The sequence below is a fragment of the Amblyomma maculatum genome, chromosome 2, assembly GCF_055883805.1.
Source record: "Amblyomma maculatum isolate TAMU_Amacu chromosome 2, ASM5588380v1, whole genome shotgun sequence".
NCBI classification, from domain to species: domain Eukaryota; kingdom Metazoa; phylum Arthropoda; class Arachnida; order Ixodida; family Ixodidae; genus Amblyomma; species Amblyomma maculatum.
Genome location: NC_139345.1, coordinates 63,394,553 through 63,420,711, shown reverse-complemented (window position 1 = coordinate 63,420,711; position 26,159 = coordinate 63,394,553). Strand labels below are relative to the sequence as shown.

The 26,159-nt window shown below is 43.8% G+C and overlaps 1 long non-coding RNA gene across 1 annotated transcript in view; it reads right to left on the bottom strand.

Moving 5' to 3' along the window:
- LOC146198815 (uncharacterized) overlaps positions 1-25,576 on the bottom strand; it is a 92,291-nt gene extending 66,715 nt beyond the window's left edge. Inside the window, exon 1 of the long non-coding RNA XR_014704727.1 lies at positions 25,448-25,576. This is a non-coding gene — a long non-coding RNA (uncharacterized LOC146198815). The remainder of the gene's footprint in view (positions 1-25,447) is intronic.
- Between the last annotated feature and the right edge of the window lie 583 nt (positions 25,577-26,159).

Below are 26,159 nucleotides of genomic sequence, written 5' to 3'. Positions count from 1 at the left end.
CGACTTTTCTGCGCATATTCAAAGCAGTTATTATTATTCGAATCAGCTATTCTTCGCAATACTTATCCTTTATGGCAGCAGAACGAGAGAAACTGGACAGCTTCATTCGCAAAAGTATTAAAATAGCTCTAGGCCTCCAGCGCTGTACTTTCACAGCGAGCCTCGTGCAAGTGGGCATCCATAACACATGGAATGAGATCGCGGAAGGGGTGCGTGCCTCGCAGGTAGAGCGGCTCCACCTAACCTCCAAAGTCAGATCCATAATGAAAAACTAGGGATCGACACTTGCGGAGGCGCGCAGCCAAAATCTGAAATTGGCAAGGCTGTAGAGACAGGCAATGGATACCACTTCTGCCAGAAAACAAGCATACCGAACACCACCAGGAGCGTCGAGAAAAGAGAGCTCAAATTCTCAGTAGGAAATTTGCGCCCGAGGAAGTTAGCCTTTGTAGATTCTACCGAAGGCACAAGCCTCTTTATTGTTGAAACGGTAATGACCCAGTCCGGTAGACCGATCACTGCAGTCACCCTGAAAACTTGATATCCGGAGATAGCTGAGAAAGTGTCAGTAGCTCGAGCCTGCGCCCAGACGAAGGCGCTTTTCCTGGTCTGCGACAGCAAAACTATCATACGAAATTACAGTCGTGGGTTGATTCCCCGAGGCGAATCGAATATTACACCGATCTCCAATCTCGCGAACTGTACAAATAATTGGGACTGCGGCGCATACTGGCGTTCCCGTCAACGAATCCGCCCATGCCCTGGCTCAAAGGGCTGTGCCACCGAGCCGGCGTCAGACAGGTTGGGCTTGAAGCGGGTCGCGTAGAGTGTGCCAAATCCTAGGGCGCAATTATAGAGCACTACCGACTGACTAGGCAGGTGGCTGCTACGCCAGTCCCTACCCTAAATTGCAGGCAGGCAGTAGCCTGGTGCCGCCTTCAGACTGGGGAATTCCCACACCCGCTTCTGGTGGGCCATATGCTCCCAGGAGAAAGAGAATTCTGTATAAACTTGGACTCGAGACGGACCCTCGACCACATCTTCTGGGAGTGTCCTTTTTATCCCGGGAGGAGCCTAAATCTCACGCCGCAACTCTGGGAAACTGTGCTGCGCTGCTCGGACCCTAAGCTCGAGATAGCCGCCGTCCAACTGGCCTGGGATGCCGCCGGCCAACACTGTCTGGCCACCTGTGTCTGAGGCCCAGCCCCTCGCCATCCGTCCCAAGCGACAGAGGGCCGGAGTTCATTCATCCGTTATATACATATATATATATATATATATATATATATATATATATATATATATATATAGTATTTGTGTGTCATATATATATATATATATATATATATATATATATATATATATATATATATATATATATATATATATATATATATATATATATATATATATATATATATATATATGACACACAAATACTCACGTGTTCGTTAATGTATGCTATGGTACATGGGATATGATGTTTAGGAGAGCGGTATATTTTCAGATTATCGCGTACTTTGTTTCCCAGTGTTATGCCCTCTTCATGATATGATAAAATATGGCAGTGGCTTAACTCAGCTAAGCCAGGATATACAAGTCGAAAGCAGTAGTAGTTGTGGATGAGACCGAGTCTTTTCTTTGTTGTTCTTGAGATACCGTCTTTACGCCGCCTTGCATTGTCCCTTTGCGAGTTTCTCATCTCGCTATTCGAGAGTTTCCATCACTCGTTCAGCTCTCGCAGCTTCCGTTTTCCTAAGTGCCTCTTCACGGCGACTGATGTCGGCAAGATGGGTAGATTCATCTTGTAGGTGGCCGTAGCGAACGCTCGCACTAAGCGTTGTTGCCTCATTCATTGCGTAGCACATCCGACTCGTACACACCTGTTTTTGCAAGCGAGCGGCTCTCCGTGCTTATATCCCTCGCTGCGGCATAGCAGCTTAAAGCGCCGCGCATGCACAGTGAGGCGCATAGATAAGTGATGAAGTCATGCGGGCGCTCCGTGGAAACCGGCGATACGTACCGGTACGAATGATATTTACCAGGTGTGTGAAGATGTATATAAAAATGAAGCGCCGCCTGCTTCGCGCACCGCACGTGCGAAAAAAAGCGGGCGGCGAGCATGCTGGGCGCCACTAGGCACGCGCCTGAAGGTCGGCTGAAGAGCAAACCGCGGCGTACGATAAACACGTCGCAGCTAGACCAGTGAAGCTTTTGCTTCGAAATGCAAAAATGATATGACGCGCACCTTGTAATCAAGAAACGAATGAGCTATAAGTGAGTTATACGATAAGATACTAAAATTCGGTAGTAACACATAGAACCACCTACGTGTGAGAATGCGATAGTATTACCCTTTGTAGCCGCAGTGCATCTGCAAGTGTCCCGTCCGTCCCGCTTCGGCGCACCAAGACATGACCGCATTAATCACTCCTCCGCTGCGCTCCCTCCACCCCTTTCGGTGCGAGCCGTCTGTTAGAATAATAATTGTTTCACAGGAAGGGAAAGGCTCAGTATCTGTGACACTTGTTTCTGTGGACGCCTGACCCGTGCCGTAAGGAACGGGAGAAAGGAGGGAGTGAAAGTGGAAAGAGAAACAGAAGCCGTAGTGGAGGCCTACGGCGTAATTTCGAATACCTGGTTATGGTTCACAGGAAGGCAGTCTGTCAGGCTTGTTTCTGTGGACACTTGAAGTAGTTTTGTAGTACCATCAAGCTCACACGCCGGTGACCGGATTTTCGCATAATGAGGCTTCTAAAGCTTTCACTTTAAAATTATTCTAAGGAGCACTTCGGTCCACTAAATTGCAATGAGTCGAAAGCCTTTGTTTGAAAAGCCGTTGATTCCTGCTTCGTGTAAGGTTGATGACACAGTGGTGCTGTTTGCCGTGATTACGTCCGTGATTATGCTTGAGACTCGTCATTTCTCTCTGCTAACGTCGGCTGAGAAGTCTGACAGCTACTGCGCCTTTTCATTCCTTTCAACCAATTTGATACGCTGTTGATTCCTCCTTTACTGCGTCTGCTTCTGTCATGACATGACGTCATGACCGAATGTGATGTCATGACGTCACGTTCGGTCATGACCAATGGCGCCACCAGATGATGACGTCACAATGTGCGATATCACGTAGAATCTCACAAAGGGGTGTGCTGATGAATCTTTATCTACGGCAATCAAGGAATCCTCCTCCCCTTTCAGCAGGTTGGAATCCCTTGGGATTCAGTGGTGTCCAGGGCCAAATGGATGATTTTAAAGCCTCCCAGGACTCCATATTCCTGTCTGGTTCGTTATATCCAGGGCATGTCTGCACATCATGTGCATCATACCTGCAATTTCGTTACAGTGTTTGCACCGCGGGTCCTGTATCGCCGGATGCCATCTGCTTAGTGCGAGTAGCGGTTGGGAAAAACCCCCGCCTGCAACTTACTCCATATAATCTCTTCATTTCTGCATAGAATTTTGTCTGCTTGAGACAGTGCCTGTCTTTCTAATCTGTAATGATTTAGAATACCATGGTATGTTTTCAACTCCTCTCTCTGAAAGGGCTCTCTGCTCGACGAAACCCCACTGGTATCCCGGTGTGTAGGTCCGTGGGCCAGTGCGTGCTCGGTCTTGTTTCCTCCAGGCTCTCGTGGGCCGGAGTCCAGACGAGGTTAATCAGCTCTGCCGGTGGTTATCCGGCAGCCAGAATTTTAACCGCTTCGGCAGATATCCTGCCTGGATTCTAATTTCAGACAGCCGATTGGACACGCCGGCGAGTCATGAGACTAAATGGCTTTCGCCTTAATAAGGTCGATTAATCATGGCAAACGTTAAGCAAAACTGTGAGGTAGAAGTAATTAGGACAGCAAAGATTTGCGTAAGAGGCAGAGCGACGGAGGCACTGCTTGACTTGCGTGCTCAATGCCGAAGAAAAGCTTCGAATGCCAGCGGCACGTGTAATGGAAGTCTTGCTGCGTTTCAATTACAGGCGGGAAATGGAAGCACTGAGAATGCCTTTCCAATCTCTTCCATTTCCTTCGGTGACAACCAGACTACGAAAAAAGCCGAAATGCCCGCATTTAAAGAAAGAGGACTTAGGGGGCAAAAATAAGCCAACGCGTCCTTGTCTGTGCTCTGTAACTTAACTTCATATTTAGAAGCTGTGGCCATCGCCGGCTTGCACGGACACCTTGTCCTTAAAGGTTGTCTAATGGTGAAGGTTTCAATACTTCGGAGGTTCACTTTTTTGGCTTACCGTCTCACGTATTTTTGCATGAGAAGGGAGGTATCGCTCTTTTCTAGCAGTGAAGTTTGCCTTATCATCCTTTTAAAAAACATTATCATGCGACTTTTACATTGTGCCAGAAAAAAATTGCAAGAAAGCGCTTAAGTCTGCTTAAGAGCTGGGATGGCTAAATTAGGAGTTTATTCATTAGCTGAATTGTCATTGTAATCGCTACTGTCACTATTGTCAACTTAGTACACTGTCATTTCCATCGCTATTGCCATGATTATCACTGACCGCAGCGGCAATAACATCGCCACTCTCATCATTATTACTAACTGTGTATTCCTCCTCATCGCTGTTATCAACCTCACACTAGATGAGGAGAGCCCCGCCGTAGTGGCGCAGTTGTTAAGGTGCTCGATGTCTGCGCCCGAGGAAGCGTGATCGAATCCCGGCCTCGGCGGCCGCTTTTCAGTGGGGGCGAAAAGCAAGGCGTCCGTGTGCTGTGCGATGTCAGTGACGTTAAAGAACCCAAGGGAATCGAAATTTCTGGAGACCTCCATTATGGTGTCTCTCATAGCCAAACTAAACTCCGCAGCGCATTGGGTTTCAGTGGCGTCTATATAGATAATCGCTGAGAGAGCAGGAAAAACATTATAAGCAAATTTTTTGCAAGTATCGTAATCATAAACCACCCTCATGAACATGTGCATAGCAGTAGCTTATAATATCGGACTCGCACTTAACAAGTATCCCAGATGAGGAGAATTATAGAATCTGCTCCTCATTAGCTCGGCGTGGAGTAGTAGTGTGCGCGCTTGACCGGGATCAGAGATATTATGAATGAATTCAAGGTGGAGACAGTTTTTTTTCCTTTCGAAGATTTGTCGCGACCACCCATGAGCCAAGAAAGGCTTTCGCCTTAAGAAAATTTCATTGATTGATTATGGCGAGGAAAATATGATACATGTTCCGGTTAGCATTTCGGATTTCACTACGATTCCGTTTTCGAGTTACACACAGTCATTACCACAAAGTCGTAATCTCTCACGTTAATTGGAAGACCACAATATGTAGATATCAAGCCCCAATTTATCCAAGCCGTACGAATGTGCCTGCATGGCCTAAGAGCCCCGTCTCTGATTCAGGATCTAAAGGTGCAAACAGCCGACCTAGCATCACCTGTCAGAGGTATACTCGTGAGGAGGACCGGTGAAGGAAACAAACATCGGCGCAACAAGGCAACAGGGGCATCAGTGCTAATATGCCCACGGTGTTGATTTTACAAATTCTGAGGGCCGTTATCACTGTGTAGTATATGTCGAGAATATACATACGCAGGAATTCAGAATATTTTCTGGGAATTCCCAAAGTAGTATTTAAACCTATTGTAGTACCCAGAATAGCGGCGTAACGAACACAATCACGTTTAATAGAAAACACAACACAGGCGCACTCTACCAACTGTAATTTGAAACTGAATGCGCACTTCCTCTTCACCACTCAGCCACAACATCCTCTTCTACACCCAAGTACATGCTCTTCGCACACCTCTTCTTTGATAAGCAGATAGTAGCACAATCAAAACAGTACAACATAGTGGTGAAAAGAAGGAGTGTGTTAGTTTCAAATTACAGTTGGTAGTGTGCGCCTGTGTTGAGATTTCTATTCACCTGATTCTGTTTGTTGCGCCGCATTTTTTGGTACTATGCAACACCAACTCGCCTATCAAGCTGTTATTCTGAAAAACCTATTGAGAAACCTATTCTGAGAAAGCTATTGAGCAGTTCAAACAGAGGTTCACACACGACATGGGAACAGTGATGCGATTGTGTGGGATGTATTGTTACAAAACAGGTTTGCATCACAGTCACTTCTATGCTAGCCACAGAGGATGACGTTCAACCCTCCCAGGTGTGATTTAATGTTTACATTATTAAAACGAGCTGCTTCCTCGCTTTTATGTTATATTTAGCACTGAAGATAGTATGTCCCCTTAGGTCACATCACATATCAAGGTATAATTATTAGTATCCCATTAAACAATTTCCTACAAACTCTGGAATCGTTAATTGGAACCCTAAAACGTCAACATATATAAAAAATTCGCCACAAGGATCATCAAATTATTATTTTCGAATCGAGGAAAAACGAACCGCACCATGCACTATTTGAAGAAAATTGATCTGCGAGAAAAGATGGTCCGTACGCGCTACCAGCCTTACTGCTTTGAGAGGTATTGTCTTTATGTTCACTAGTTTTGAAAACACAAAGGAGCATACTTTAATATAAAGAAAGATAAATCGTTCTGCGAAAAATCATATCTAGGTGGAACAAGCAATTCGAAAATGAGGCGAGGGTGCGGTATACACAACTGCTTGCAAAGCGCCATAAAGGCGTAAGTGAGTGCGTGTAAGTGCTAGCCATCGATATATATATATATATATATATATATATATATATATATATATATATATATATATATGACAATCGGATAATCGGGAAAGTTGTGTGACATCCTGTTTGAATGTAACTCTGGCCCATTAGTAACAAGCAATCCATGTCTATATATATATATATATATTGTGTACGTCAAATGCTTGACACTCACGGTGACGGCAGTGGCTTGGAAGGTGACGACTACCGTGCCCTTCATATCTGACATCTTATCTTCGGGTGCCGTCCGCCATTAACTATGATCTAACAGTAGCAATAGAGACATTGAAAAGATCGTAATCAGCGGCTGCGTTAATGCGCCGTCATTTCCCTCACCTCAAACGGCCATATGGGGCCCATATGACAGTGAGACCGGCGGCTTTTTGACTATCATGTAAGCCCCATTTTAAGGTATTTAATTTTACTCTAAATGCTTCTTTATACTTCGATCGTGTTATAAATAAAATTTAATTGAAAGTATCTTTTTTGCCGCCTCTACTCGTTCATGTCTTTCCGCGCTTTAGGAAAAAATGGAGCAATAGGCTTTGCTAACACAGACATCTCGAAGCGTAACCTGCCGGAAAGCCTCCCCCGTACTTTGGTCTTTTCTTTGCCAATTTGCTTCGCTTTTCTTGTTTTCATTTTTTTTTTCGAGTATCATCACGATGACATTTGAATTTCAAAACTCGAGGAATGTCACCAGAAGGATCGGCTGAATGTGAAAAATGTACTTATCGAGCTGTCGCCAAATCCGTGGAAGCCAAAATACCTTGGGCAGCTGAAGGAAACATTGTTCAAAAATGCGGTCGCCGTCGTGTTGAAAGAACTGTGTCCCACATTCGGTTCTTGTTTCATCGCATTTACTTTTCTCACCAGAGGAAGTATGGAGCCTGCCAGCACCGATTTCAGGAAGGCGAGCCCTCCACGTGAGGCCAAAGGAGAAATATATGCTATGCCGGCGGGTCTCAATGGTGCCCATCAGGAGAACATCAACGCGAGTAGCACGGTTCGTTGAAAGAGGATCATTTTTTGGTAGTACGAGGAGAATAATTTGCTTTTGCGTATTCTATTTAAGGTAAAATGTTTCCGCAGAGGCATTCAGCTTTTGGAAGTATTGTGTTAAAACAACCAATTGTTTGCTTCTCAATTTGAGTACACATACTGTGCCTTATGTTATTGTGATTCTCAGTCTTTTCCTCTCTTGCCATTCAGTATTCTTTTAAAAGCGACTTCCTGAAGGTTCCATGTGCAAACCTGACGTAGACGCATTCGCAAAGTTTTCTTGTGGTGCAGAAAGCAAGTAAACGTAGCCGCTGATACATTCATTCCTTTTACGTTTTGTTGGGAATCGATTGCTAGATGCAGAAAACAGTAAATAACGTTATGTTCATAAAGTATGGCTCCCGCCACTGGCTTCTTCGTTTGTTCATTAGCTGTATTGCCCGAAATCGACTTGGGACATGAGAGACGTCGTATTGACAACCCCGGACAATTTCGGTATGGTTCTTCACTCCATGTTCTTGCCACCTTGGTAGCGGCAGGAGATGCATCGAGCAACTTCTGGTGGTTTTTGCGCAAGGCTGCTTTTATTTAATCAATTATTTACTTAAAGCCTGTTGATAGCCTTCCATAAAAGTATAATACCATACCATACTACATATCACAACATCATAGTGCAAAATATGAGATGGCTTCATAGTGGGCAAAATTAGAACTAATAATGTCAATAAACTTTACATGATACAGTCTGTACTACCTGGTTTAAATTTAGCAGCATCAAAGAACGAAGAACAGGCTTTCACGCTGAATGTATTTTATAGCATGTCGATTTATTAACCTTGTATACAGGGTGAACGGCAAACATAGTTCTGCATAAAGAAAGTAACAAAATTCCTATAAAAAAAGGTTTCGGAGACTTGGAATGGGAGCAGTTAGTTATAAGAGTAGATAGAGAATACCTCAGTAATCTGCGATTTGCTGATGATATTGTCTTGTTATGTAACGCAGGGGATGAACTGCAAAGAATGATTGATGACCTAGACAGGAAAAGTAAAAAAGTAGGCTTGAAAATCAATATGCAGAAGACTAAGGTAATGTTCAATGGCCTAGGGAAGGAACATCAGTTTACGTTAGGTAGCGAAGCACTGGAATTAGTAGGCGAATATATCTATTTAGGACAGGTAGTAACCGTAGATCCGGGCCATGAAAGGGAAATAACAAGGAGAATAAAACTGGGATGGAGCGCATTTGGCAAGCACTCCCAGATTATGACTAGCAGCTTGCCGGTATCGCTCAAGAGGAAAGTATGCAACAGTTGCATCTTACCTGTGCTTACCTATGGGGCTGAAACGTAGAAGTTAACAAAGAGGGTTGTACTTAAGTTGAGGACAACCCAGAGGGTCATGGAAAGAAAAATGGTAGGGATAACGTTAGGAGATAAGAAACGTGCAAAGTGGGTCAGAGAAATAACTCAAGTCAATGATATTCTAATAAAAATCAAGAAGAAATCGGCATGGGCAGGACATGTAGCGCGAAGAATGGATAAGCGATGGTCGCTTAGGATAATAAACTGGATCTCAAGAGAAAGAAGCGTTACAGAGGGCGGCAGAAAATTAGATGGGCGGAAGATGTTAAGAACTTCGCAGGGGTCAAGTGGATGCAGCTCGCACAGGACCGGGTTAATTGGAGCAATATGGGAGAGGTCTTCGCTCTGCATTGGGTATAGTCATACTGAGGATGATGATGATGATGATTATGATGATAGGAGAGACAGCTGCTGTTAGTCGGAACCACGTGATACGCTGACGCCACGACAGAGGAGAGACGGGGGTCCAGCTCACGCCGTCGGCTGCGGTTGCACGCCGTGCGGACCACGTGGTACACTGACGTCACGACAGAGGAGAGACGGGGGACCGGCTCGTGCCGTCGGCTGCGGTTGCACGCCGTGCGGACCACGTATGCTTTTGCTTTGCGTACATATTCGCGTAGTGGCAATCGAGTATCGTTGGCCTGGGGGACGACATGTTCGTTGTGCGTGTCGGTAACACAGTTAGATTAGAGATGAACGAGTCATGCTATTACCTAGTTTTATGCAATGGGAAAACATTGTGCATTCCAAGTTTAAACCGTGTAAAAGCACGTGTAACCAAGGAAAGAAAAGTTTAGCCAAGTGTAACCTTGGAAAGCCGAGTTTAGCAATCAATATGCTTCGCATCTGACCAGGCTTAACCAAGCTAAGCCTCAGCCATTTTTTCACAATGAATCCTGTTATCCAGCTGAGGAGGAAAGCTTTCTTCCCCCAGTGAAACTAGCTCTTCATTCAAGTCCTTAAGCATTGAAGTTCTTAACGATAGAGCGGGGAAAACATTGCTTTTTGCTGACGTCCCTGCCACATAGGTCCAGTCCCCTCCGCTTCAAAAGTAGGTATGCCGCAGAGCGGGAGAGCCAATAAATAAATTCTATTCCCTTTCACGACGATTATGGCCCCGGGAATAGTCGCTATAGCACTGCCTTTACCGCCTCGTAGCACGGCATTGTCAAGAGCAGTTACGCTCCAGCTCAACCAAAAGGCTTCGCCGGCTATCAGAGTGGTGCCGTGACCCGCTATTCTTTCAATTGTATAAGACTGTGTAAGATTGTGTATTAGTGGGGAGAAATCTTGTGTCTTTTTGCTTCGCGTTTTACTTTTTTGCCCACAATGTACTTCTATCTACAACGATATTGAAATGCACGATGACATTGTATAGTTTCGAACTAGAAAACACTTAAAAATTTGATTCCTGCGGACCTAAACTTTTTTTTCTGTTTACAATGAGCTGCTGTTCGTCTTTTTCATTTGTCGCTTAAAGAACAATGGTACAAGAAAAAAAAATTCAACAGAGAAATCGGTGTCGGGGAACGCTGCTCGCGTAAAATGAAAGAAAACAGTATCATGGAAGTCAGTATAGGTACATTAGTTGGTTTGTCTCGAGCGGAGATGACAATGAAAATGTCGAAGGAAACTAGTTTCTCTTCCACTTCAAAGGAAATAAACGGATCATTGGCTCATCTCCGACCATGGTCAATTTACTCTTGTTTTGTTCTGGCTACGACGGGTCGCATTCGTCTTCACTCAAACTGTTCCCTCGGGAGACAACAAAGAACTTTGAAAGGAAATAAGAAGAGATTTCGGGTGCTGATATCTCTCTAGGTGTGGTGCGTGGTCCGCTCTGTAGCAATGAAGCCTCATCCTCAGTCGTTTTCACAAACGGGCAGAGGAGCGATACACATAAAAGCTTCCCACTCATTTGCTGTTCAAGAGTTATTGCGTCCACTGGATGCCGAACTTAAGCAGGTTTTACGGTCGGTTCACTGCTGCTAGTACCGCGGCTTTCGTTTTGCTTCTTGTAGGCTTTTATGTGAAGGCGGGGCTCCGTTTTTTTGGTGATAACACCCGAAACACATGCATACGTTAAAGACATTTGCTAAGAATAAAGTTGGTGGTCATCGATGTGAGTAAGTTCGCGTTCTTGTGTCCTTGCCTTGAGAATAAAGCAATCAGAAATGCAATTTCTTTGATAAGGAGTCTCCTTTATTTCATGTAGTGAGAACGTTTTTTTTTCTTTTTTTACAAAAAAAAAACTTTATTATTGGTATTATTTTGTCAGACATTAGAGTTGCTATAAACACGTATTTACTTTTTTTTACCCTTCTAATAAAGAACCGTCCTAAATTTTGTATCTTTGTACCATATCAGGTTACCAGGGACGCGTAATCGAAGCGAAGAGTTCAGCGATCCGCATCGCGTTTATCTCCCATAGAGAAGTATTCAAGGTTGTTTTATCGTACACCGCGCAACCGTCATGCCATTGTAAATGGGTACAAATGAACGATCAAAAGACTAAAAATGCTGCTTCATCATTTATAACGTTAATAAGCTTCGCTCAAGCAATTAAGCACGCTACTATACAAGAGCCACCGATCACTAACTGATATCAAGCAATTCTGGCAGAGCTTGACCAATGAAGCTGCTAAGAGAGCCAAGATATGGTCGCTAACCCCTCTCCGACCGATGGAACGTTTCAGCCATGAAATAACCCATCACCCACGAGAAGGCTTTGTACCACTGCGCTGCCGTCCGATAGCTTCTCGCTTTCGACGACGTCCACACCCCGCTCGAAAGGGTTGGAATTCCACATCGTTCGAATCCCTTATTCTCTACAGGCTGAGCTAACCATGCTGCGAATTGGTACTCCGCAAAAGCGAAAGTAACTATACGGAGCCACTCTCGGTAATTTGGAGCTGAGACTCATAACGTTTCGGCTGTTATTGAGTATATCATAAAGATACATTACAAAATAATGAATTGGTGACTTCAGTGTGCCTCATGTACTTTGTTGTGATATCTTTTTGTGAGCAATCTGTCTCTACTTTCTCCATGAACTGTTTTTTTCAGTTCATTGAATAAAACATGCGATTTTAGTGCAAGAACAGCCTAAAAAAGAATCATGAAAGCGTTTATATCCGCTGAGACCTGTACGCATCAGACAGGCCTCGCCAAGGTGTTCTTCCATGTCGCCTTAGCTATCCATCCCTGTCTTCACCTATGAAAGTTAGGGCGGATTCCTCTCTTCGCTTTTCGCTATGAAGATATTCATTCCAGCTGGTTTTGCCTTCTGAGGTAAATCTGAACATCCCTCTCTTGCCCTCTTTATTTTGGGTACTCGGGCGCTGATATGGCCCCCTTCTTCGATTCAAGCCTTCAACACTAGCCTACATCAATGTTATAAAAAGTACCGTCATACCTTAACAATACTTTTGAAGAATGCTACAAAATATTATTTTAAAAACGAAATTCTTAGCTCTGGCTCTGATTCTAGTAAAGAGTGGCGCCTCATTAACTCATTTTCAATAGGAATTCTAATTCATCTATATCAGCAGTGATTCTTGACGTAACAACTGTTCATAGCCCTGTTTACATTGCCAATGCTTTCGGCGAATTCTTTTCCTGTGTCCCTATAGAACCTACTTCGACCTACGCTGACTGACTCGCTTTCTCTGCGCATTCATTCTTTCTGACCCCTACGTCGCCTTCTGATATTAAATTGATATTTGAATCTAGTGTTTTTCCCAGAGAGCTAATGAAAAGTAAAGTTTTGCGTGTTTTCATGAAAAGGGATAATTACAATCCCATTTCTACACTTATATTTTTAGTAAAACCATTGAGTAATTGATTCACTCAAGACTGTCTAATTATCTAGAAGACATTTGACACGCTGCGCGTGAAACAATTTGAATTACGGCATAGTTTCTCCACTAACCTTGCTTTGACTTACTTCGTCCAGAAATGCAAATTTTAAAGAGATAAAGGTAATGAGGTCGGCTCAATCTTCATTGACTTAACTAAGGCTTTTGACACAAAAATATTCTTGTTGCTAAGCTAATGTCTTCTGGTAATTATAGGATCTCTTTAAAATTATTTCATAGTCTTTATCTAACCGCGTACAGTCTCTAAATCAGGTTCCTTTTCTAAGAAAAAAAGATATTAATGTGGGTGTCCTACAAGGTTATATCGTTGGTACACTTCTATTCATAATATGTATAAATAATCTTCCTGTCTCTCTCCTACCACAGATTGAATCTTTATGCGTATGGTACTCCCCTTACCTATAACATAAATCTTTGGATACCTTGACACCCGAGCTCAATTCAGATCTTCTTAACATTGCTGCTTGGTGCGTTAAAAATGGACTTCTGATCAACCAGGCTACATCCAAGTTCAAGGTGTCCAGCTCAAAGCTTACTACTACTGTCAAAGCTTTTTTTTTCGATGAACTGTTACCCCATATATCCCTCTTATAATTGTATATTTATGGATGCAGAACGGGACCATTACTTGAAACTTACCGCACACATTCAACCACTTCGAAATAAAATATCACACGTCGTCAGAATTATTCTAAAGACACGCCATTACTTCAATTTAGATATTTTAATTGAACTCTACTAGCCTTGCAATCATTGTCATCGTAACTTCGTAACTATCGCATCACTTCTCGAGGTCAGACATATTACTCTCACCTTTCCGCACTGTAGATTTTACAGGACCAAGTGGTCCGTAAAATCACATGGTTAAATAGGGATTCCTCAATTATCTTTTTATACTATCAGCTCAATATCCTTCGTATTTCAGAACTGATAAAATTTAACCTTGGTATATTCTCCGTATAACCGTGGACCTCTACAGTACCTGCATATCTAAGAATTTGTTGCGAATTTGCAGGGTCGCAGCGGATCACCAGGGTAAGATGACCAGCGTGGCAGGTTTCTCATTCTGAACAGCCCGTGCCATGCTTGCGCTCCGAGCACGCGCTGTACCTCTTTATTTTCCTTTACCACGGGCTGGTAACGCTGATCTCAGTGCCTCCGCTTTATAACGTCGGTGGGCGCTATAAACTAAACAATCGTAATACTAACACGTTTGCATCCCACCACTTCCAAAAGTTTGAACTAACTATGGAATTCGGACTGTAAGGTTTTCTTTAATAAAGCTATGGAATCCTTTACATCATAGTATGACATCCGTCTCATCTGTGTCGTTATTTAAACGTAAGCTCCGTTCACTCATTGTTTATTCTCGATGCCATTTTGATGCCCCTTATATCTATCTGGTTTGCTCCCTTATCAAAACTTCACGTTTTAGTGTATTTGATGGCCGTATGTCGTATTGTTAAAATTTTCTAACAATTTTAATTATATGTAATGCTGCTTCATCTTGTCTATGGTTTAGTGTATTTGTTGTAATTATGTCGTATTTTTAAATTTCGCTAACCAATTTTAATTACATGCATTGCTGCTTCATCTTCGTACCTGTCCTGTGTTTTTGTTTTTACATTGAGGTCTTAGTACAGTATCAAGCTTTTGGGCCTCTTTCCGTAACCTTCTACATAACCACAAGATTTGTATTTACTTCTGAATAAATCATTAAACATTACAATTTTTGAACTTCTTGTAGTGTTACGACGCACTGGGCCGGAGCATTGAACCTTTACTGTGAGCGCCAGTTACCACGCAGAGTATCGAGTTTTCTTTTATTCTTACCTTAGTCTTGCTCCTACTCCTGAGACGGGAATGGTGGCACATTATTATTGCGCCCTTACTTTCCCACGCTTATACCGACTGCATGAAATGCAAGAATATTAGTAAAGCCACTTCTTGGCCTTTCTTCTGCTTTTAGGTGCGCGGAAAAGCAGAAGTCATTGTATAATTTTAGTCAGATTAAACTTCGAAATACCACTTTGTAATGCATGCAGATCCAAACTACACCTCGGCATGGAGGTAATAGCAGTCCGTTACATTTACATGGTTTTTAGTGCGGCGTCGACATCGTCAACAGCCGGAAAATAGGGACTAAAAGGCAAACAAATAGAACTCTATGAAGCACATAAACACATCAGGCAATCCACCACCTTCCCCTCTTCCCCAAGATCCGTTCCTGTCCCACGTTTCCGATTCGCAAGTTCTGCGCCAGCGAACACGCGCTCTCATTCCTCCGTGTTCGCACCCTCTCCCCCGTAGTCTTACTCGGCAGGAGGAGGTGACAGTGCGCCGGATCCGGGCAGGGGCGGCTCTGACCCCATCTGTTCGACATCGATTGCGGGAAAAAGATCTACCAATGACTGACAGGTGCCCTCACTGTGAGACTCCACCTGACCTCTGCGATGTGCGTCACTTGTTGTGGACGTGTCCAGCAGCGGCTCCAGTTAGACAACGGCTACTCATGAATGTGGGCCTGCGGTGGAACCGCGATTGTGATTACGAGAAGTGGACATTGGACAATCACTACAACGCCAACCTCTGCGAATACCTTAGTGCAACTGGACTTCACTCCTTTTAACTTTCTATCTCCTGCATCCCATTCCCCTTTCTCAACTTATGCCTTATGGCAAACTTTTCGAAAAAAAAAAAATAGAACTCTATTCCAGTACACCACATGCGGCCACACACGCCTCATCATAGAATCAGTTCTAAACTTCAGTTTCAGCACGTCGGTAGCCATTATGTCGCCCTAATATACAACCACTTGTCGGAGTGGGCTTTTTACGTTCTTTTAATGTACATCTCGTTATTTCTTTTTTCACTTTAAACATCCTCACTTGGCGTCTCCTCTTTAATGAATCCGGATTTGTTTTTCTGTCTTAATGACTTTTTTAATTGACTGTTCTTCACCCTTTTCAAGCATTTATCTGAAGTCATCAATAGATATAAATAACAAAGAGTAAATAACTTAGCAATTCCCGATGCTGAATAAGTTGCACTAGTAAGAGGCTCAGTGAAGTATTTGCTATTAGTGACTTTAGACGTATGCACGCTAGATGCAGTGACATGTCGTAGACGTTTTATTAATAACATGAAGCTAATCTCAATATTTTTGTCAAAGTAAAATATACTTCGATGGTTGTGCCGGTAGTGAAAAAACATAAGGCGTGCCTAGGCTTGCGAATCTCAGCTCGTAAATGAAGAGGTTTATAAGAATTGAGGTAAGGACGTTTGAGTAGCTAAATCTCATAGCTAAAAGCACCTTTTGGCCAAGTATTCAATTCAATTCAATTTTATTTGTATGTGTTAGTATACATTGCATCATATACATATAGAAGGACGTCCCAAAGTCAGTGACTGTATAGGGACCTCCGATAAATAACAGATCAAGATCATTATACAAAGCAGCACTTATTCACAGTAAGATAAATTAAACGTAGACTATAAATAGGTAATGTGTAGATTATAAAAATAACAATATTTTGCAACATAAAAAGAACTGAGCACATAAGCTGAACACCAAATCGAATAGTAATAGAAAAACATGCATAAAAAGGCATAGCAGTACAGAGTTTGAACACCTGAAACCTTAAAAACTACATACCACGCAGAGCTGATAACGGAGGGTCGTTGTCAAGTATCAGTTATTTTCTGTAGATGAAAAGAAACGTTTAACCTCGGATGCAAATCTGTTTTTGTTAAGCGTTTTCAGAGAAATGAAAAGTTGTCTCACATATCTTAAATGTAGAGTCATAACCAATATAATTTGCTAGTTATTAATCATACAAGGAAACTATATTTAACTATGTTAATGTTTAGTCACTTCAGGCTAAAAATATTGGCAATGAATTAAAACATTTTTCCGACCATTGGGGTAATTTTGGCAGTAAAAGGAAAGTTTTTCAAGTCTAAGCAGTGTAAATATTCGAAGCTATACGTTGGGGGTTGTTTCTGAGTGCAGAAGCTTTCTCGGGTAAGTGCAAAATGGATATCGCTGAACCGCTATCTTATGTATGTTTTGTCTTTGTCATGAACGCAACGAAAAACAAAGCTGCGCAAGCCCCCAAATTCAAACCAGCGAGAAGACTGGGCAAATAAAACAAAGTAAACCAGAGGCACATAACTGGCGTCACCAAAAAGCTTAAGAGGAAAGCCACAGAAGCGAGCTGCGGTAAGATAATGGGATAATTAGCTCGTCAGTGCCACGGGTAATTGCTTTGTTTTCGCATGCGCACCAATCGATCCCTCCATCAAACAGTGCCACTTTTCCTTCGGCTGGTTGAACTTGTCACCCAGTTTGCAATGTCGTGGGTTTACCTGTGACGCGATAAATTTACAGACAACGTAGCGTAACGAGGAGGCTGCAACTGAACTCAGACTGTAGAGAAAACGGCAACTCATATCCGCTCATCGCAGGAGACGTAGCATACACGCGGCTGCTCGTCCATTTGCAAAAATATGGCAAGTAAATAACAACGCCTTTCACGTACAGTCTTAGGTCACCAGACACTACACCTAATATTGTTTTCTATCTCGTTGGTGTAGAACTGCTTGTTCTTCACAGGATTGGCTAGCGTACTCACCAACCATGTTGGGCAGAGCGTTACCTAGCGTAAACAATTCGAAGACGAACTACTTGCTTATTTTGGGCATAAAACGTTCTGGCGGCGCTCGGCGCCGGTATGCAGTTGCCTCAACGCCAGTTCGCACATTTTTGTAAGTTAAACTTATATCTCAAATAACTCGCAGGATGTTTGGGTATTGACACACACACAAAACAAAGGAATAAACGATTTCAGGTTGAGCTCTAATTGGCTAGGCACCATTTCAACAAAATGATGCATTCGCCCCCCCCCCCTTCCCCCCACCCTTTTTTTGTGAAAAGGCTGCAGTGCTGCAGTGGACTGAGAGTGCCATTCATTCGTTGTTCGCAAAGCTCCCTGCAGCGCTAATAATTAACTTAGGCCTACAGTCATTTGTATGTCGCCAGACGTGCAAAGAGTGATGATTCAGTGTTGTGGACCTGCAATGAAATCTTGTTTGGTGATGCATTAGGAACACGTGTACCAATGCGGAAGCGCACGCACACATACATGCAAGCACATTCTCACAAGCATATGCTTGCTCAGTCAGAAGCACGCATGCACATGCAGACTCGCACGCAATCGGGCGCATAGAAACGCGCGCATGCACGCGCACATAAGCACGCACGCACACACAAAAAATAGAGGCAGGAAAGAGGAAAAAAATAGCCGAGCAAAGTCTGAATATCTAGAAAGAATGAGAAACGAATGAAATGACGAGAAGAGAAGACCGGATCCATGTGTTATGAGATTCCCTCCTACTGGCTACCGGCGTCTCTTAGGCTCGAACAGTAGAAAAATCAATATACCAATAATCACAGCGGAAGAGAGGGGCCTTAGGCACGCCCGTCTATGGCCAAAAATGACTGCTTGATTTGCCTTGACAGTGAATAAAGGACTTGGCTCATTCCGTCAAAAAGGCCGACATTAGGGCATCTGCATTTGAGTGCGCTCATTGAGACAATTAGCAAGAGCTTGATGGAAATAGGTCTTCCAGAACTAATAACGCAGCTTAAGATGTCGTTTATTCAACCCAAGCGCTCTAGATTCGTCTGGTCTCTTTATCATATGCGACTCCCAGTTGCAGCACATGGTGACAAGCTTATTGCGCAGGGTTTTAGTCGCATGGTGTAGCAACATGTAATAAATAGGAAAACTCTGTGAGCGAGCGAGGAACTCTGGGCATCATCTTGAGCTATAATCTCATTTGTATTTTCCTAAGTGCACACAGCACGTAATTAGACACCTTTTCTAAACATTTATTTACATGGGCAGGTCTTTTGTTGCGCTAGCACTTGTCATAGTTATTATTAGGCACAATTTGTACTCGCAAGCACGGAGCTTCATAATTACGTCTTTAACCAAGTACGGTAATTAGAGATGTTTTCTGGTAATTGCATAAATACAGATTCTCGGCTAATGAGATACTATATTTCACGACAGCCGAGATCTACCGCGTCATTCTGTGCATGCTTAATGAAGCAGTAAATATGTATGCAATAATGAGCTAACGGTATCTCGAGCCTCTTCTTGAGCTATGTTTACGACCTGCAAAGCACCTGGAAATGCGTCACTGTCACTGCTGTCGTTTCTGTTTTGGTATGTCCTCTCAGGCAACAACATGACGTTACATATTTCTCATCTTCTGCTGGTAAAGAGTATAAAGTGCTTCTACTTGGGCGGACACTGTTATGGGCTTCTGTGATGTGAATACTTGTTCGCTTAATGTCATATGAATATTTATTCCAGAAAAGGGAAAAGGTAAAAAACAGAAAACAAAACCTGGCACATAACAAGTATTTCCTTGCCGATGTACCATCTCGGAGCCTGATTTAAATCTTGCTTCAAAGAAACGTTCTTTTCCCGAAGGCGATAAACATGCAAGGAAAACTGCGCGACGTGTCCATGAAGGCTGCCCGTGATGTGGGCGCTGGAAATTATCAAATGTTTCGAAACTATAGTCCTTTATGGCGGTACAGAGGAGCTCAAGAGCACCCACTACAATAACTCGGAAAAGTCTTTCGCCCGTAAACAAAAGGCTTGTCTTACTTTGAGACATCCTTATTGAAGAAATTCCGGGAACGAGAGGTGGCGAAATTGCTCGGGGCGCAGACGCGCTGGGATATACCAAACAAAAGATGCCTGTTTTTTGTCTTGGAGATTACTTCAAGCTCTGAAAGCGGGGAGGTATTGTTGGGGCATCGTGCTTAGTAAAACCTGCCTTAGGGCATTCCATCGCTTTTAATTTAAATTCGTTCGTATATCATCGATACAAGTTTGAGCAAATAGTTATTAACACTGCGAGTTGTAGAGTACAATAACTCGCAACAAGCACGTTTTCGTGCCCGGACTAGAGAAAGTGACAAGGAGTATGTATAAAAAAAAACTTTGAATGCAGTCTCGTGAAAAGGCTGTGTGACGTCAGGTTCTTTTGAGCCTGATCTTTTCTCTTTTAGCATGCCGCCATAAAAATCATCTGTGGTTTAAACTGTGGATATATCTAGAGTTAAGCGAGACAAATGTGCATGGCTAAGCTTAGGTCCTGTTTGAAAGTACAGACATAGTTTTTGCACATAGTAGTTTACTCTGTGGTTTCAGCTTTAATTATACCATAGGGAAATCACTTCACGTATAAGCCCCCCGTGCCTCTCGTCGTTGATCCTTCTAGTGGTATGACATCGTCTCTATGTCGAACGTCTGGGCACATCGCCGTCACAAAGTTCGAACGAACCTTCTGTCCTAGAAACTTGCTGTTGACATCCGCCTCTACCAGCTACGAGTTATCTGCCCCCCTTCTTCTCCTCTCCATTGTTCTTCTTCGTTCTTCTTCTTCTTCTATGCCAGGCACGGCACAGAGGCACGGACAGGGACGGCGAAATGGCGAGACTGGCCAATGTAGCTCCCGCTACAAAACAAATTTTGCACGTAACAAACGACCAAATTTTTATTTATTCTTCAATGTTTCAGATCTGGTGTAATGATATTAGGATATTCAAACCACTATTCAAAGGCTCTTGCCGATCACTGTGCCCGAAAAAGCATGTTTTTATTTCCGTAGGCAAAACTAGTATTTTTTCCGTTGTTTTTATTTTGGTTAAAAATGGTAGGAACGATGACATACGACATAATTACAGGGCGACACAATACATACACTTTCTATACATTTTAAAAATGCTACTAACCACTCGAGGATAACGAGGTCGTCCACTGAAATTAAGTACGTCAGGTGAAGCTCCGCAAGGCTTTCTGATGTTCAGCTTACTGGCGCTATTTTTTCCGAACTTTAATGTTCCAAAGTAGTGTAACTGTATAGAAAAGCGTTCACACTGAATTTGCTTGTTCCACTTTTTTTCTTTCATCGCTAATTCTGGTTACGCTTCAGACCATCATTTATATTCGCAAATAATTTCGTAGACAGTCCTTTTTAAGTGCGCTTTCATATTGTGGCACATCCAGAGTTTCTTAAAAACTTTCAAGGCATCGGCGATTCAGAAAGAAAGAACTCTGCGCCTAAACTTAACAAAAACAAAAAATCAGCCATAAACACCTTTGTTCTATGAGCGGACAAAACTTAAATTTCTTATTGAGCAACTGTGGCGTACGAAATACCCACTTTATGCTATAAAATGCTAACGTTTGGCACTGCACTCGTACGCGCCACACGCAATCTCCAAAAACGTTAAGGCCGAATAGAGTGGTTAGGTTAATACGAATTCACTCCACTATATATTACTTCGGTTTCGGTTTGGAGTCACAGATACGCATAACCATGCATTTGTAGCCTGTCTCATTAAAGAAAGGACCACCCGACATAGATATAATAAAGACTTCTTTTAACCCAGCCGTACGAACGTTTCTGCATGGCCTAAAATATGCTGCCTGATTCGAGCTTCAAGGGTCCAAGTGAGTTCAATCCCCTCCGATGATTGCCGCCCAAGTTGGCTGCCCCGCTTATTTTCTCATGGCACATTGCGTCATGACGTAACACAAACAGCCGACTAAGCAGTGCGCCCTCCCCTTGTCAACTGCTGACTACAACGTGCCAGCGGCGGTGAGAATGTCCATGGCCGTGGGGTGGACTACTATGGGCAATGATATCAAGCTGAAAACCAACCGATCTCAAGACCATGAGTTGCTTATCTCATTTGGAATTCATAAATCTCGGTGGGCTCGATTCATCCCTGAAAAGTAGTGCCCAAAGTGACAACGCCTGCCCAAGGTTTTAGACGAGAAGACAAACGTTGGCGAGAGCGGGGAAATGAGGCTACAGTGTTAGCTCTCTAAACGAGTAACTTGAATTTCGTGCTACTCGCACAGGATGGTACGTTTTATAGCGCCGCATCATTCTCCTGCACCTGCAACTACAGCCAGACCCTTGACTTATATATAGCCAAAATTTGACTACTGGAAACTGGTTAGCCAGCTAACTAGCATAATTTTGCTATTTCGTGATCTTTGCCAGCAGATGTGTTTAGGCGCTGACATTTAACCTCGCTTTACTAAAACAAAAACTAATTTTGAAGCTTTCGGCTCTGCTACGATGAAACAATTTGTATAATGACGCACGTAAATGGTAGTACTGACAAGTAGGCCAGCCATTCTTCACAGCTGCGAGAAAACCTTGTAGGACCAAAGAGCAGGAGTTTGCCGGGAGGGACGATAATAGCCCACGCCTTTTAGAGCCTCTCCAAATGTCTGATCTGCCGTAAGACAGAGACGGCTTTCTTTTTTACACCCGTGGGCCTCTTCTCGTCTTTCTACTCTGTGCATGGGCGACTCGGTCATTACAGATTTTTAGCCGACGCTGTGTAAATTGCTGGCAATACTCTTTTACGAGCTTCTGGCCATCTACATACAATGACTCCCCACTGACCATGACGGACGAACAACTAGCGCAAGTGAGCGAAGAAACCAGTACAGGTATAAATCAATGGCGCATAAAGCTAACTACAGCTACTTTTCTTTTCCAACGCTGGACATTTCACGCGTCGATCTCCGAACGATCGCCTGGCGCATCGTGCTCTGCATGGAGTGTTAGAGCATTTTTGGGGCATTTATAGGAGGCAAATGAGAGGTCATGTTTATATATTTTGACTTTATTTTCATGGCGTTCTGACTAGGGGAGTCAAAGTGCGCCGACAATTAACAACTTCGACTTGTGCACTATTTTCTAAAGTAAGCCTTTCCCAGATTTCAGCCACCAGTTGTAATATTCTCCAAAGCCACCAGCTCGTTCAAATCTCCAAATTCGAAAAAACTGATTTGCTGTCTACGTACATTACAAATGGGCGAAATAAGTTAAAAATACAGCGAATAAAAATGTCAGTGATTTAACGAGAATGCAATGCACGCGGAGGCGGAACCATGTGAAGGGATGGAAACGACATAGATAGTTGTGCTCATTTTGCTATGTGAATAAAGTGGGCCAAAGAGGTCATTTATGGTGTTGATTACAAAGCTGTAGCTTCCAGCCTACCCAAGAAGCCCTCTTGGCGGTTTCTAAATTTCTAAGTAACGGTGGGCCACGGAATAATTTTGACCACCTGCAGATTTATAGGTGTGCGGATACTGCACAGCACAAGGACGTTTTTGCGTTTTCACTTCTGTTTGGTTTATAGGGTTTATAGCGGTTATAGGGTTTATAGTTTATAGCGACTCAAGCTATGAGGGACGTCGTAGTGGAAGACTCCGAAAATTTCGACCGCCTGGGGCTCTATAATGTGCACTCATATCGCACAGCACACGGGCCCTACATCACCTCGCCTCCACCGTAACGTAGCACTTCCGTAACGCAGTGGTTGCTGCATCATAGCCTTATTAAGCATTAGATTAATGCATACGCATTAGATGCTTATGCGCCATAAAACATATCACACATAGCAGCACTTCCATCGACGCAGTCGCCGTTGTGGGGATAGAATCCAGCTAGGCGTGTTCAGTAAGCTAGCGTCCCAAAACTGAACCATTTGCAGAGGTGAAAACAGGCGAAAACATGAAAACAGCCTCCAACAGACCGGGACACCGCACGACGAGGTACCGTGTGGCACCCGTTTACTATATTCCTTTGGGCCTCCAGTGTGGAGTAGTTGAGGAGGGCAGTCTCCGATGCCTCTCGGGTATGGGTAGGGGAGGGAGGAAGGCGGAAATTTTAAACGCATGCCCTCATCATTGTTATAGGTACCGCAGATCGCTCCACAGTGAGGCAACGCCTATAGATGCTGGGATCAAAGTGGGTGTACGCCAGGACATATAAGAGTTCCTGCCTGGAGGCGCCGTAGGGTGTACTCCTCCGCTTTATTCTAACCATTGTCCCAGTATAGACGGTGGTCGCCACAGTAATGGTTTAGGATTTCTCGGAAGTGCACACGCGGTTTACAATCCTTTGAATCAAGAGAGCTAGGATGATGAGCCCAGTGCCTACACGCTCGGCCGGCTGCATCAGAGACCTCTTTGCGTCGCAGCCTCTGGTAGCCAGGTGCACAGATAACGCTTGTTTTAGTTGGATCGGCTGCAGCCTGTCTTAGAATTTGAGAGGCAAGCTGCGATATTTTCCCTGCCAGATAATGTTCACAGGCCTGGCGAAAGACTAGGATGACCGTCTTCGATTCTTGATTCGCGGCAGCGAGAGCTATTGCCTACTTCCTCCGTTCGAGTTGTACTCGCGGCAGCCAGCAGGAGGTCCAAGGTTGGCTTTGTCGCTTTCCTGATTATAGCGTCAATCGCACCACTTGCTTCGTGGTGCACAGGTACAGCACGGCGTACAGGATCCGGCTGGTCAAGAAAGCATCTGCGAGTCGAATTGCGTCCCTTGCCCCGCAAACCACCCCTCTTGTGGGAAACGCAGTGGCTGATACGTTTTACCTCTTAGCCAACGCGCCTGTGTTTTGGTATCGTAGAGTCTGGCCTAAGCCTTTTATTGATGAACAGACCGGATCCGGAGCTCTGCCACGTTTTGATTGGACAGCCCGGCAAACAGACGTGTAGAAACGTGCTGTCTTTGTGATATGTCCTAATTATTTTCTTTTATTCCCGTTAATTTCGCTGTATTATTTTCCATTCCATATCCAAAGGTTTACAGGACACCTTCTGTACTTGTCTCGCTGTCGACAATGAGCTCTAGGCGAATAGAGTACGTCACTGCTCATTCTCAGGACCATAAGCTACGATAATGTGACATGCAGGCATCGATCTGTATTAAATTAGTTGCACTTTCACACGCGATGATCAGTATTATTGGGAAACGTTCGACTACGCTGTACGCGTGACGTTTTGGCACCAGAGTTAGAATTAATGACAGCCTGTTCCATTGCCTAATGTTGACTCGACTGTGGACTTAGTTCAAGAAAACCGCAAATCTAACAAATGGAGTTAGCAATTATGATTCTAGGTTTGTCAAGATTAGAAGCAATTGTTTCTTGTAATAATATCTAAATATTAAATTTGTTGAGGCGGCAATGCAATATTTAGCAACTCTTTTCTATCAAATACATATATTTCTGTCAGAATTCGTTATAAGAAAAATGCGCTTAATCAGAGCAGCGCTTGCGCTCGATATCTGCACAAGCCTGGAATACGTACGTCACACCTAACCTCAATTTCTAGAATAACGCTGCACGCCACAGACTTTCAATTTGCTCAAATAAATTGTGAGAGATGGCGTCTGAGCGTCAAGGGCTCTGCAGCTAATGGCAGAGCACAATTCAATTTTCAGACTGATACGACGCAGCTACTGCTGAAAGAACACACAAAAACTAGTTACGGCAAAAGCGCACGGCCTGAGCTCCATCCACAACATGCTGAAAAGCTTGCGCGCAAACTTTTCAGTATGCATGTCAACCAACTAGCCCAACTTTCCGCTCTCTATTCACAACATCGCCAGCTGAACCTCGTGAACAGAACGAACATTTTCCAAACTTACCTCTCAATAGCAATTATACAATTACCTACTTTGTCGAGGGGCAAAATAAGGAAAGCCAGCAATCCAATCCTGCTCGACACGACTAAAGAACCGAGCACGCTGAATTTCTGCGGTCCTGTTCAGGTCTGGCCTTGCTGTCGCTAAGGCAGAAACAATGGGATGCCGAGGCACGCACGGAAGCACTCGTACAAAGAGCAATAGATCCTGCGCTCTTCCCTCCCTCCCCCCTGACACAAACACACCTCTACTCGTCTCGTTGAGTTACACGAAGTGTACAATGCGGCGGAACTTCGAGCTGCTCCCTTTCCTCGCGGCAAGTTGCCGACAATGTCGCACCATCCGCAAAATTAATGCTTGTTTCGGGCATGCCATTAGTGACACCCCATCGCACTCGTTCCTGCGTAGTCACGCTCCTGAGCGTGCGTGTTTGGGCTTTGGGCTGTGTTTGCTTCATGCATGCACGCTCGATCGACGAGACGAGCATACCAGGGCACGTGGGGATGCGTGGCGTAGTAGGAAAGTGGCAGGAGCAATTGTAGACACGCGGCTTGGGAAAAAATGTGACAACGGTTGATAAGGAGAACACGATAGCTTTGTATTATACCATCGCCTCTGTAGACTTGTACACATCCAGTGAGCCCGTCCCAGAGCGTGAATGCTGGCTCACGTTCCTCCGCTAATGAAAGCACAAAAAGGGGAAAGGGGAAGGTGA